We start from the raw sequence: 13,242 nt of genomic DNA, 5'->3' as shown, positions 1-13,242 counted from the left end.
TGAAGAACCATTCCCTGCAGAAACTTGAAAATTCTGTTCATTGTTTCACTGGCTGTAGGAGCATGTTTTTTGCCTTCTTTGCTAACTCTTTTGTATTAACTGCCAAGTAGTTATTGATGATTTTTTTTGAAGCTGCCATGGCAAGAACTGTAATACATTGCTCTTTTGCAAGGTCATATATCAGTTCAAAGATCTCCAGTTATAAAGACTGCTTAAATCTGTCATTAACATACTAGGTTGCTTAAGAATCTTGCCCTCTGTGCATTTCTTTCCCTCTCTCCTTTAAGTTATGAGCTTTCATTATTGTCAAAAGCCATAGGAAAACACATTTTGAAAAATCAGTTCTGATAAATCTTGTAGATAAAAAAGGCCAACAGGTCACAAAAGAAAAGTATATGGGAACCTCAGTTTGCATTATCGACTGCCACTATCTCAGAAGACTCACTTTAAAGTGCCTGACAGCTTTTTCCCTGGTAACAATATGTAAATGAGAAAAGTATTGAGGTTATGCACTCATTTCACCTCACACAAAGCCAAATGTCTTTGTACAGCCATTGGGTGTCAGGAAGAGCAGACAGGAACAAGTTGTCCTTTTCACCTATATACAGTCCTTCAGGAGTTATAATTACAGTGAGAAAATATAACTTTTCAGGTTGCCCATGACCATCAGTGTATCTACAAGGCTTCCCTTGTGATATGCTTCACCAACAGGAAAAGTGATAGATTTTATTATCACCATCTTGTGGAGCTTCCCTGACATCTCAAATAAAAGAAAAATCAGAGAAGTCAAATGAACACATTGTGAGGAAATTGCCAATACTCTTACCTCACCACAGGCTGAGGGCACAAACTATGGATTCATCATTGTGATATGAAGCCTTTCTGTTCTCCAGGCTACACCTATACATACAGATCACTACAGTTGGGGTTAGGGTGCCAGGGCTCGTAGAATTGGGACAGGGAAGAGTATGGAACTGGGGAATTTTGGGAGGGAAGGCATGAGGGAAGAAAAGGATAGGAGTGATCAATTTCTTTGAGGGTAGAGTATCTTAGGTACTGTATGTTACATGTATTTCTGATGGAGGTGGAATACGTTTAAAGGAATCTCTTGTTACAATTTTCTCAGCACATCACTGATTCAGTTGATGACCTGGGAGGACACTGTACACATCCTTTTTTTATTCATTAATGGAAAAGTGTCTCCTAAATGACCTCTTCCCCTTTTTTTGTCCTCATAGTTTACCATACTATTCAGATGGCCTGCAGCAGATAAAGTGGGAAGGAAAATGGTTAGAATGCTAAAAGGGAAAGCTTGCATTCTGAGCCTCACAAACATAATTTTCCTCCTTCTTCATATATCTTGTGCTGTGGCTCTGCAAGAGGAAACTTTTCTGTGTCTCCTGCATGTCCAAAGAAGCAGGTAAGATTTCTGGAGCTTAAGAGAAGAGGAAAAAAATGAAATGGCTTTCTTTACTTGGATCATAGTTCCTATTCCTGCCCTATTCTGTAAATGCTCTGTTTAAGTCAATACTATGCTGATATTCTAACTTATACCGTGGCCTCTTCAAATCTCATGGGCTAATGGTTTAATACTTGGATGAGGGAGCATCAAGAACAGTTTACTACTGAAAGTGATCATTTAGAACATGTATCAGAGGAGTAGAATACACTAAGAAACTGCACCATCTACTCATGACACTCCCTACACTAACACAGGAACAAATCAACGTACCCTTAGAGCCCCAGCCGGAGTTATTCTACCTTCTACCCAAGATCCACAAACCCGGAAATCCTGGATACCGCATCATCTCTGGAATTGGCACTCTCACTGAAGGACTTTCTCGATATGTGGACTCTTTACTCAGACTCTATGCCAGCAGCACTCCCAGCTATCTCCATGACACCACTGATTTCCTGAGAAAACTACAATGCATTGATGATCTTCCAGAAAACACCATCCTAGCCACCATGGATGTGGAGGCTCTCTACATGAACATCCCACACACAGATGGAATTCAAGCTGTCAGGAACAGTATCCTTGATGATGCCATAGCACAACTGGTTGCTGAGCTCTGTGACTTTATCCTCACGCACAATTATTTCAAATTTGGTGACAATATATACCTCCAGACCAGTGGCACCGCTATGGGCACCAGCATGACACCACAATATGCCAACATTTTTACGGCTGACCTGGAACAATGCTTCCTCAGCTCTCGTCCACTCACGCCCCTTCTCTACCTATGCTACACTGATGACATCTTCATCATCTGGACCCATGGGAAAGAGACTCTGGAAGAATTCCACCACGATTTCAACAGCTTCCATCCCACCATCAACCTCAGCCTAAACCAATGTACATGGGAGGTCCACTTCCTAGACACCACAGTACAAATAAGTGATGGTCATGTTAACACCACCCTATACTAAAAACCCACCGACCGCTATGCCTACCTTCATGCCTCCAGCTTCCATCCCGGGCACACCACACGATCCATTGTCTACAGCCAAGCACTGAGGTACAACTGCATTTGCTCCAACCTCTCAGACAGAGATTAACACCTATAAGATCTTCACCAAGCATTCTCAAAACTACAATACCCACACGAAGAAATAAGGAAACAGAGTGTGTACCCAGAAGCCTCCTGCTGCAAGACAAGCCCAAGAAAAAAACCAACAAAACTCCATTGGCCATCACCTACAGTCCTCAGCTAAAACCTCTCCAATGCATCATCAGTGATCTACAACCCAATCTGGACAATGATCCCTCACTTTCACAGGCGTTGGGAGACAGGCCAGTCCTCGCTCACAGACAACCCACCAACCTTAAGCACATTCTCACCATCAACCACACACCGCACCATAGTAACTCTAACTCAGGAACCAGTCCATGCAACAAACCTTGATGCCAGCTCTGCCCACATATCTACACCGGCGACACCATCACAGGACCTAACCAGATCAGCCACAACATCACCAGTTCATTCACCTGCACGTCCACCAATGTAATATATGCCATCGTGTGCCAGCAATGCCCCTCTGCTATGTATATCGGCAAAACTGGACAGCCCCTATGTAAAATGATAAATGGACACAAGTCAGATATTAGGAATGGCAATATACAAAAACCAGTAGGAGAACACTTCAACCTGCCTGGCCACACTATAGCAGACCTTAAGGTGGCCATCCTGCAGCAAAAAAACTTCAGGACCAGACTTCAAAGAGAAACTGCTGAGCTTCAGTTCATTTGCAAATTTGATGCCATCAGCTCAGGATTAAACAAAGACTGTGAATGGCTAGCCAACTACAAGAGCAGTTTCTCCTCCCTTGGTGTTCACACCACAACTGCTAGAAGAGGGCCTCATCCTCCCTGATTGAACTAACCTTGTTATCTCTAGACTGATTCTTGCCTGCATATTTATACTTGCCTCTGGAAATTTCCACTACATGCATCTGACGAAGTGAGTATTCACCCATGAAAGCTTATGCTCCAAAACGTCTGTTAGTCTATAAGGTGACACAGGACTCTGTCGCATTTAGAACATGTCACTTGTTACTCCAAGTCAGTTCTGAACTAGTTGGAGGACAGTGTCTGATGGAGGCACCATTTTTCAGATGAGATGCAAAATCAATATCTGAATCCTTTATAGTTATTAAAGCTCTCAGGACACCTTTCAGAAGGCTATTAACTGGGGTTTCTTGGTGACATTCCTAGCTGAGTAATTATATCTTTCTTACATAAATTCTTCCTGTGATTTCATTTGATTTGGAACATTCTCAGGACTTAGCAATTAGGACGGAAGAATCCCAGGTACTGCTATAGGCTGTGAACTGACTAGCTAAGCGGCAGTTCTGCAGAAAAGAACCTGGAGATTATAGTGGATGAGAAACTGGATGTGTGTCAACAGTGTGCCCTTGTCATCAAGAAGGCTAGCCCCATATTTGGCTGCATTAGTAGGAGCATTGCCAGCAGATCAAGGGAAGTGATTATTCCCCTCTATGCAGCACTGGTGAGGCCACATCTGGAATATTGCATCCAGTTTTGGGCCCCCACTACAAAAAGGATGTGGACAAATTGAAAAGATACCAGCGGAGGGCAATGAAAATGATCAGGGGGCTGGGCCATATGATTTATGAAGAGAGGCTGCAGTAACTGGGCTTATTTAGTCTGCAGAAGAGAAGAGTGAGGGGGATTTGATAGCAGCCTTCAACTACCTGAAGGGGGGTTGCAAAGAGGATGGAGCTAGGCTGTTCTCGGTGGTGGCAGATGACAGAACCAGAGCAATGGTCTCAAGTTGTAGTGGGGGATATCTCCTGGATATTAGGAAAACTATTTCACTAGGAGGGTGATGAAGCAAGGGAATGGGTTACCTATGGAGGTGATGGAATCTCCATTCTTAGAGGTTTTTAAGGCCCGGCTTGACAAAGCCCTGGCTGGCATGATTTAGTTGGGGTTGGTCCTGGTGCTGGGGGTGGACTAGATGATCTTCTGATATCTCTTCCAACCCTAATTTTCCATGATTCTATGACCTAAAATACAGCGTAAGGTTGTTCAGCACAGTTTAAGGGTTCCTGTTCGCCACAAAGCTGCCTACTTTTCAGAGATGGAAGAAATTATCCCTGTGCAGAGTTTATATTTCAGATTGGGGGCCTCAGCCTGTATCTTTAGAATTCAGTCAGAGTATTGTCATTGACTGCAGTGGGGCCAACTCGGGCCCTAACTTTGAAAATCATATTGGTGTTCAAGGAATTATTTAAATATAGGATAATAAAATATCAATAGAGACAGCATTTAAAGGAGCTTCATATCCTTTTGAACTTTAAAATTTGGGTACATTTAGTTAAATGCTAATATATAGTCCTCTGCCTATTGAAGCATATAGAGCTCTGAGGATTTACGCCAGCTGAGGATCTGACCCATTAAATGTTATTTAAAATTGCAATAACTCTGATTAAGTTAACAGTGTGATATTATTTTCATTATTTATCCCTCTGATTTGGCTGACAAAATTTAATTTTGATCTGAAATTTGTTCTACATGTTAAAAAGCTATAAGCAGAGTCATAATTTAAAAAAATATGATTGGTATAGTTTACAGTGATTGGATTGTGGGAAAAGTGACAACAATATAAATGGGTACAATTTCAGAAGGGTTGAGGTCCAATCTCATTTCTGTGAACAAAAATTTGGGACTGCCAAATAAATTGTTGTTGTAAATCTAAATACTTAGACCTCTAGCTTCCTGATTTGTGCAATCAAAGTATCAAGCAATTAAAATTGTGGAGACACAAATTTTTCTGGTGCAATTTGTACTCTAAAATTATGGTCCAAAGCATTTAGGGTGAAAATATCAAAAGTACCTGAGGGAGTTGGAGCCCTGATTCTTTGCAGAAGTCAATGGGAGAAGGATTGAGCGATAAGTACCCAACTCCCATTGAATTTTCTAATTCCCGTTGTTTTTGAAAATCCTACCCTTGAATATTGATAATAATTTTAAAAAGAAACTAAAGGAAAAAAGTTTACTGCTAATAGAATGTTAAGGCTGCAGACTGAAGCACTCAAAAGTAATGAAATCCAAAAGTGAAGGAGTTAAGTTTAGACCCACCAGTGATGGAGATAGACACAGGAGGAGCTGGATTCAAAGAGCCTTCTGCTGTGGTGTCATTATTGTTCTGGCAACAAACAGGAACAAATGGAAATGAGGCTCTGTTCTGTGTACAGAGTGCCTAATCTTTTAAGGAACAGGCCAGCACATTCCCCCATCCTACTTTAAAGTATTTTCCAAATATATACATACATTTTCATTTACATGGCTTACACTGCATAACCTAACTAAAACTTGCGGATGGACTACTATCACAGACTTTCATGCTGGAATCATTCTGCCCTGGAGTGGCAACTCACTACCTAAACAACTTACAAGTTTAGGTGCAGCATGGGTCTCCACACTCTCTTGGGATGACATTGTGATGGTGGTGTGGCATTGTTGTGGACAAGAGGAACCGCTGGTGGTAAGGAATCAGCTGGTTCTGATATGAAAGTTTCTTCCAATAAGTCATTGACAGTAGGAGTTGTAACACAAAAAGGAACAGAAAATCCAACTGAACATCCCCAGACTCTGGTACTTGTTGAGGCTGCAACTTCTTTCTATGTTGGTTACATAAAGTATCATTGGATAGTTTCACTGTGAACAAAACAGGTCCTCTGACTTTTATAAGGTCTCCAAGTACCCATTACACTCCTCAACCACAGTTGCGAGTCCACACTAAGTCTTCTACTTGAAAAGAACACTGACAAATTTCATGTGGAACAATTTGAAAAGACTGGGATTTGGCTACCTATGAGGCAACACCAGTATGTAGAAGGTCCAAACAGGTATGCAAAGATTGCTTCAATAGAAGACTTGCAGGTGACTCTTGGGTAGTAGCATGTGGTGTATTCCTGCAGACAAGCAAGAAATTATCCAATTTCCACTGATGACTCAAAATAGACTTGTCAACTCTTAAGATGATTTAGAATCATAGAATATCAGGGTTGGGAGGGACCTCAGGAGGTCATCTAGTCCAACCCCTGCTCAAAGCAGGACCAATCCCCAACTAAATCATCCCAGCCAGGGCTTTGTCAAGCCTGACCTTAAAAACCTCCAAGGAAGGAGATTCCACCACCTCCCTAGGTAATCCATTCCAGTGCTTCACCACCCTCCTAGTGAAAAAGGTTTTCCTAATATCCAACCTAAACCTCCCCCACACTGCAACTTGAGACCATTACTCCTTGTTCTGTCATCTGCTACCACTGAGAACAGTCTAGATCCATCCTCTTTGGAACCCCCTTTCAGCTAGTTGAAAGTAGCTATCAAATCCCCCCTCATTCTCTTGTGCAGACTAAACAATCCCAGTTCCCTCATCCTCTCCTTATAAGTCATGAGCTCCAGACCCCTAATCATTTTTGTTGCCCTCCACTGGACTCTTTCCAATTTTTCCACATCCTTTTTGTAGCGTGGGGCCCAAAACTGGACACAGTACTCTAGATGAAGCCTCACCAATGTTTAGTTGGTGCTGGTCCTGCTTTGAGCAGGGTTTGGACTAGATGACCTCCTGAGGTCTCTTCCAACCCCAGTCTTCTATGATTCTAAGACAGGCTTGAGTGTCTACACAAAGCATTATGCTAGCTGATTTGTAGTAGGATGGTGTGGAGAAGAATGAATGTGCTGAACTGAATGTGAAGCTAGGAACATACATGGGACACGTAGTTTGGTTAGGGCATCCAATTCTTAAAGAAGAATTAGGACACCAGACACCCGGACTGCAACTTCCATAAGGCACTACAGCATCTGAGGCTGACATAATACTGAAATATTCCAAAATGAAAAGCTTTTTCCATGTGGTTTGCCAAATTTAAGGGAAACATTTCAATGCAGGAATGTTAACGTTTTGTTTAAAATTTTTCCAGAACCTTTGTTCTGAGAATTATTTTGATATTTCAACTTTCTGTTCTAATTAAGGATGAAAGTAAATGTCAAAATATCAGAATTTCCCACAGGAAGGAAATTCCGATTGTGTACCTTCTCTAATATTTACATTCAGTTATCTACCTACCCACTGGCCTTTACAACATGGACCACCACTTGAGAAATCTCAAAATAAGAATCATAATAAAATGTTTGAGACATGTGAAACATACAATTCTAGAAAATGGTTTGGGGCCTGATTAGTGCCCATAAAATCAAGAAGAGTAATCCTATTTACTTCAGTAGGCACTGACATTTTTGTAACAGAAATATCTGTCACAAATAAATTTCTAGTTAAAAGCACATACTGTACACTGTGTCACAATACTGTCAACACATCTAGGTTTGTATAACAAATTTAACTGTATTTAATCACTACAGGATATATTAATTCATAATTAGATATTTATTTTATGATGGAAGAATGACTGACTCCTTCCTTCCAACAGGTTCATACATAACAAACAAGTTTTTAACACATATAGTGTTACATATTTTTCAAAACTATGAGCCTGATTCTCATTTACACCAAGGTCCCTTTGTGGCTGTAAGACTCATCCCCTGCAACCAAGCAGTGACACCATGGTGTATCATGGGAGAGGCAGTCCAACCAGGGAACCTGGCCTATGGAAAACAATGGGAGCACAAGGTACCATGGTAGCATTTCAAAAAAAGAAAACATTTCATCGAAACCTTCTGTGCAAAATTTTCACTGGGATTTTTTTTTCCATTGACATTTTCCCTGGACCTCTGCCTCCATTTTCTGACCAACTATCCTGCTGGACACTTTCTACTCCCTACTCCCCACTCCCTTACCCCAAACCTCCCCTGGGCTCCTGAGGGATGCAGGGAGAGCTCTGCCGTCCCTGCAGGCAGCTTTGATTGGCTGCTCTTCCCCTGGAGCCTGAGAGTGAAGAAAGTAGCCAGTCAGATTTCGAATGGGCACAATTAAAAATCCTATGAGGACTGGAGGTTCTCATGCTATCAAAAAACTGAGTCTACGAGGGGCTAAAAAATTTACGATTAAATTGCGAGAGTTGGCAACATTGCTAAGCAGGGCCAGCTCCAGGCCCCAGAGGAGGAAGCGTGTGCCTAGGGCGGCACATGTTAAGGGGCAGCATTCTGTCCATTCTTGGGGCGGCACAGTCTGAGCAGCTTATTATTATTATTTTTTTTTTGCTTGGGGTGGCAAAAATGGTAGAGCTGGCCTTGCTGCTAAGAACCTTGCACCGAGTATGGTGAGCCAGCCAGGAAGGCTGGGTGGAAGATTTATGTTGCTTTGAAACTTATGCTAACAAATGAGTCTCCTGAAAAGGGAGAATCATTGAGAAAACACTTGCAGCATGAAGCGAGGAAGAAGAGGAAACTGAGGCAATAGATGGGCCAGAAGCCAGAGTAGGTAAGTCCCTGCTTCAGGGTCCATACTATCTCATTAATTTAACAGTGGTGTGCAACTGATAACTTTTGTAATTAAATTACTAGATGAAAAACTGGTTATTTATGACTAATAAGCCATCACATATTTACTTTTTTTACTCCTTGTGAAACATTCTTTTCCCACTCTGAACAGAAATAACTGCTGAATCTGCTAGATAAAAACATAAGAACAGCCATACTGGGTCAGAACAAAGGTCCATCCGCCTAGTATCCTGTCTTCTGACAGTGGTCAATGCCAGGTACCCCAGAGGGAATAGACAGAACAGGTAATCAAATGATCCATGCCCTGTCATCCATTCCCAGTTTCTGGCAAACAGAAGAACAGAAGCTGTGATAAGTTCTTCAATTGTTAAACTTTTAATGGAACCAAACCATGATTATTCCTTAAGATTTACTACAGTCACTTATCTTTTGAGTGAATAAAGTGCTATTAATTGCATTTATATGCTTTAAATGAAGTATGTTCGATGCTTTTAGCTGATGACTTTCCAGCTAATTTGCATTATAATAAATAAAATCCTAAAGATCTAAAATATGGAGGAGAACTAATGTGGTCAATTTGCAAATATATATATAAATTAGATATTGTATAATTTCACTTTAAAAGGCAGACAAAGGAGAAAACTGTAAAACTTAATTAAAATTAACATTTTATTGCCCTGAATTCCAGCAAATCCAACATCAATTAACATACCCTTTGCAGTACAAAGTTTACTTTTCCTTGGCTGTTATATTAGGAGTATTTAAACTGTGATGAGTACCACACAGGCTAAATTCCAAATCACTTGCATTCCCATTTTAATTGAATAATGTCCAAAAGTTATCAGGTAGCAGCATTTCTTCCCTGACATATCTTGTTTAGTCTGTCTTACACAGCTTTTGTAAAAATTTAAGGTGTAAGTCAATGATTCAAATTAAAGTAAGAAATGCTATGATTTGTAAACTGTTATATACATGCTGTAATATCAAAACTGATGTTATTGCTAAAGAGTTGGCTGTCTTAGATGCTATTTGCCATGGAAATGCAAACATTTATTAAAATCACTCTTGGATGGTGCATTCTTGTGAAGGAAAGCAATGTCAAGTTGCAAAATGTCATTTGTTTTGAGCAGTTGTTAATAGGAACAGTTATATCAAGACCCTTGAATTAAATATTGATAGAACAACCTTGATAGATGAATTTATAAAAGCAGCATGGTGTCTTTTTAATAACACTGGTCTACAATTTTTGAGAAGTCGTCTGCTTCAGAGATAAAATGTGATATTTATTATGTATTTTGATGTGCTGAATTCAAATATGACAATTAAAACAACTGATTGGCTACTGTTTCTAAGATATTTAAGTTTTTACATTTTATGTCTATGTATATTGTGTAGATAGTAGAATTTTAATCATAAATTGTAAACCTAGGTCTTTTCATGTGTTTATGGTTGCTTTACATGATAATATTTCACCTGTCCTGTTTATGAAACACTTTAAAAATCAGCAAAAGGGTTATAGAAATAAAATGTATTATGAAACAAAAGGCAAAAAACTATTCTGTACATAGTTTAGTCCTATTCAGTGTCTACTCGGCGCTTCTTGGCTTGTCTCTTGTATTCATTAAATGGAGCATCTCTTGTCACTGTCCAGCAATAGTCTGCAAGCATTGATGGGCTCCATTTGCCCTGATAGCCTGCCAGGAGATTCCACTGCTGTAGTCTGGAGCCCAACAGCTCTGCCTTACTCTTGGGTAGTTCCAAATCCCTGACAAGGTCATTCAGTTCACCTTGTGTTAGGAGGTGTGGTTCAGAGGAGGAGGATGGGAGGAAAATGTGGGTCCTGTGACATTGATGGTTCAGGACCAGAAGTTTCATCCTTTTCCTCATCTGACTCAAGTGAGAATGATTCTGGTGCATCAGGAACCGGCAGTCCTTCTCCGTGGGGTACTGGGCGTATAGCTGATGGAATATTTGGATAATGCACAGTCCACTTTTTCTTCTTTGACACACCTTTCCCAACTGGAGGCACCATGCAGAAGTAACAATTGCTGGTATGATCTATTGGCTCTCTCCAAATCATTGGCACTGCAAAAGGCATAGATTTCCTTTTCTTGTTCAACCACTGGCCAAGATTTGTTGCACAAGTGTTGCAGCATATGTGTGGGGCCCACCTCTTGTCCTGATCTCCAATTTTGCAGCCAAAAGAAAGGTGATAGGCTTTCTTAACCATAGTGGTTATACTGCGCTTTTGTGATGCAAAAGTCACTTCACCACAAATATAGCAGAAGTTATCTGCACTGTTCACACAAGTATGAGGCATCTCTGCTCACTTTGGCTAAACAGAAATGTGTCCCTTTGCAAAATCAAACACTGACAAATAAGAGAGCACGACACTGTATGATCTCTAAAGCTGATATAGGGCAATTTGTTCAGCAGAGTGATGTAAGCTTCCTTATGATTGCATCATCCATGACTTCTAGGAATAACATGATGCAATTCATATCATGTATGACGCAATACCAGCTTCAGATTGCAGCATTCATTGTTTTGCCTAAAAAGCAAGTACTGTCCAAACCCAGTCATAGATTTATTCATAGATCCAGTCAAAGATGTATTATAGTCATTTCTGGTTTAAATTGAGATCCCTTCGCTTTATAACTCACTTATCCTCTGCCATTCCCAAGTCAAGGGTCATATATACTGACCCAATAGCATATCTTGAAAACTAGAGCCAATCAACAATTTTAAGCATCATTTTCGTTCTCAGTGACCCAGAATTAGTAAAGTTGGACTACATTTATTTCAGAAGCATTTTGGCTGTAGAGCAGTGTAATTAGCAGATTGATGTAGTCATGTTTCTTTGTATATGACAGCAAACAGACTATCAAGTTTATTTCCCTCATTTTAATTCATGTTATTTCCTAACGTTTGGACCAGGACATTTCTCACTGAATTAGCAAACTGAGTTAATGCCTCTCTTAAGCAGTTCAAACGTTCAGGTTTGCTCTTATTTTGTTATTGAAGCCTGCTGCAACTAATTCTGTCAGCACCAACATTCCTACGAAACCAACTCTTCTGAAGCCAGGTAACGATGCTATCTAGAAATCAAGCTTTTGGAAGAACACGAAGCAATAGCACATGAGTGACTCTACCTGCTACAAAACAGGAAAGCATGTTAGTCAAAGCAAAACAGGATTCCTTTAATACAAGGAGATATCGTTCCTTTAGCAAAAGAAAATTGGCACATCTACACAGTTCTCTTTCCTTTTAATAACTTTAACCTTTCATAAGAAGATTGAGAGTTTTCTAAATGGTGCTAGCTGTGTTCATAATAAAAATAATTAGACACTAGCTGTTGCATTGATTTCAAGAAGGTAAGTAGTCTTAACATATTGTTTCTTTGGGGAAAAAACCTTGTTTCTTCTACTTAAAATGTCTCTGAGAGCAAATAATTATCCACTCTCTTTAGCTTTACTTTGATGCCTCCTAAGTTTAATAATTCAGTTCTGGGTTATAGAAAAGAACAGTACAAGCCTGTGATTATGTTAAGCAAAACTTTTAAATAGCTTTTGTTGTTCTTATATTCATGCCTCACATTTTTCCTTGTCTTATTTGTCTCCCACCTTCACGTCTGCTCCCCAGCATATAAAGCAACCATTGCATACAGACACTGTACATCAGAGGAGTCAATTCACATATCAATAGTTGCTTGAGCTCCATAAAAATTTCTTAACCTGGAAGATATATTCAGTAGAAAGGCTGACCTGCTGCAGAGTCCCATAACCAAAATCAATAGTAGCTCTGCAATGCCAAGCTGAGAAGCCAACGGAAAAGAGGACAGCACATACAGATAAGCACCACTCTTCTGAAAGTGCATTCTTCCTGATTCTCAGAACCTTTTACCTGACTAGCAGCAAAAGCTCTGGACCATGATAATGCTCTTGTGCAGCTCAGTGTGATGGAGTTTGAAGGGCTCAAGGCTTGTCTTCTGGGCTGGGTTTAAAAATACTTCCAGGAATTGATAGTAGGAAAAGCCTTGTTGGCTTGATCAAAGATAATGTCATTTGGTAGCGGTAAAATGTTGTTACCATAAGAAAATTGTTTCGTTTATGTGAAATGAACAGAAGATTTCAGTCTATTTCATCATGAACACCATGATAACTTACCTTAATGATACCATTGTTAGCACACACATCAGAGAGGGAAAGATACTCAGGATGAGCTACTCTTTCATCCCCTATAGCTGACCCCTCCTGAAGAAGAGCTTTCTGTAAGCTCAAAACGTATTGCCTCACACACTTTGGCCCCTTCCAAAA

The sequence above is a fragment of the Gopherus flavomarginatus genome, chromosome 1 (genome assembly GCF_025201925.1).
Source record: "Gopherus flavomarginatus isolate rGopFla2 chromosome 1, rGopFla2.mat.asm, whole genome shotgun sequence".
NCBI lineage: Eukaryota > Metazoa > Chordata > Testudines > Testudinidae > Gopherus > Gopherus flavomarginatus.
This window is presented reverse-complemented; position numbering follows the sequence as displayed.